Source organism: Macrobrachium nipponense, chromosome 4 (assembly GCF_015104395.2).
Source record: "Macrobrachium nipponense isolate FS-2020 chromosome 4, ASM1510439v2, whole genome shotgun sequence".
In the NCBI taxonomy this organism is placed as follows: domain Eukaryota; kingdom Metazoa; phylum Arthropoda; class Malacostraca; order Decapoda; family Palaemonidae; genus Macrobrachium; species Macrobrachium nipponense.
The window spans coordinates 24,596,754-24,599,253 of record NC_061100.1 but is presented as its reverse complement, the minus strand read 5'-3'; positions in this window follow the sequence as shown (position 1 = coordinate 24,599,253).

The following is a 2,500-nucleotide window of genomic DNA, read 5'->3' as shown; positions in this document are numbered from 1 at the left end:
TGTGAATGGGGTTCAGCTTGTGAATAATAATAATAATAATAATAATAATAATAATAATAATAATAATAATAATAATAATAATAATAATAATAACAACGTTATTTCTGTGCATTAGTTAGGATATTGCTTAGGAGGGTGAAAGCTTCTTCATTTTATGTCCAGTTCGGATCTGGGCTTGTAGGGGTTAGTGTATTCAGAAAAGTGCTAAGAAGTCCAGAGATTGAAAGGTTTTCGTAGCTACTGAAATGTACAGCTGTATGGTGAAAGTGAAAGTGACCAGTTGTTCCAATATATATAAATATATATATATGTGTGTGTGTGTGTGTGTGTGTATATATATATATATATATATATATATATATATATATACATATATATATATATAATATACTTGTAATGGAATGCTTTTTAGTGGTTTTTAGTTTCAGTGAAATCCCCATATTAAGCAAGGTAGAGATAGCTTGATATGGAGATTTCACTGCAAACTAAAAATCATTAAAAAGCTTTGCATTACAAGTAATAATTATTGCATACTGTTACCGATAGATTATATATATATATATATATATATATATATATATATATATATATATATATATATACACATACACACAAACATATATATCAAGTATCACATGGTTCTGAAGAAATTATTTAGTGTGAAAAAACTGTGAAGTCGAAAACATTCAATACAGCAACATGGTCCTTCTCTGAAATGACTGCAGATCGAATTGATTGCTTTAAATGAGCTACTATGAGATTCAGAGCCTCTGTAACACGGTTTTTTCGCAATAACTTTTTATCTATGCATTTCATAAATAAAACGCTTATTCAGAATACGCATTATATCTACACATAAATTTTGACTGTATTCTGCATTACGTAGGTTGAATAAATTTGGTACTTATAATGTAAAAGTGACTTTTTTTGAAGACGGGCAGACTTACTCAGAGAAAAGGTTTCGAACGCACTCGTTACATAACTTATGACAGCATTTCTTCCCTCTTTCTCGATGGATGATTGGCTATACGTAACGAAGGCTAAACCTCTGGCAACAATGACATACAAATTTAAATGTAAGCAAAGCAGGACACCTTTAAGAACTCTGGAACCTCTCCACTGATAATTGTCATAATGAACAAACCAACAAAATATGTTAATAAATACAAAAACACTTCGATTATTAGTCTAACTCCCAAAACAGGTTTCCTAAGAAATTACAGTCTACTTTATAGGTCACAATCAGATTGACAAGATGTAGGGAATAGTTGGTAATTTTCAAAAACATAGTAGACAAGCTTGATTTGATAACTGCTATATCCAATGTCAAGCAATTTTTATTTATTGGCTATCGACCTATTTACTGAAAAAAATAGCCGGTACCGTATATTGGCTTTAAACCTTCACCAATAATTATCGTCAGAATGATGACTTCATGAGGCTCCACCCACTTTGTCCTCGTTATAATTCAGGATAACACTGAAGGCTACCATGGGCATTGTTGGATTAGAAAATTTAACTTCTGGCTATAAAAACTAATTTCTCGAGTAGTTGTAAGGAGTGCTAAATGATCCTCAAGGATCCCAGCAGTTGGCCTAAACGTTTAATTCATGTATATTACTGCTATACTGTTGCGGCACTACTGCTACAGTAGTATTACTACGCTAGCACTGATATCCCACCCACATCTATGTATCGTTTCGCCATTCATAAAGTCTTTGGGTTTCAGAGCCGATGGAGTTTCTGTCTGGTGGATGGGCGGGGCAACATTTCGTCAAAAGATGTTTACATTGCTTACGTAATGAATGTTTTTCGACTCTTGGCTCGTAATCATTGGCCATGGCGTCAGCTAGAGCATTTTTACTCTATAAAAATTAAAACTATCGGGTTTAGGTTATTGATAATGCTGACAAAATTTGTGTGTGGTTGTAAAATATACATATGTCAACTTTCAGCTACATCCGATGCTTTGACAAGGAGCAAAGTCCAAAAAACCGTGTTACAGAGACCCTAAATCTCAAGGAAGGCTACAGAAGAAAACGCAAGTCGGATTTGTGCTAATAACCAGATTTGCTGAAGAAGAAATTCTGTGATCTCCTTCTCATGATCATGAAGCAGCCTAAAGCTAGTTGAAAACACCTTTGTGTGGTTGAATAAGATAGAGAGATAGCAGAGAGTAAGCTTTTCCCAGTTGAAGGGAGGTCATAATCATAAAATGCAAACGACTCTTCAACAAGAAGAAATATATACCCAACAGAAAATTCCGTTTCTAATTCAGAACGAAAGATCCTCGTACTGCTGTATGGTAATTCACTATGTGTAACTGTAAGTATATGCATGTTTACATACGTATACTTCCTCACATATACAACATCTAGGAAATGTACAAAACCTCTTTGGTGTGGAATGCAGTTAGAAGATGCTCTCAGTTTGTTGAGAACCAGTTTTTATTCGATTAGATATTCAAAGTAGTCAAATTACTAGGACATGAGAGATTCCA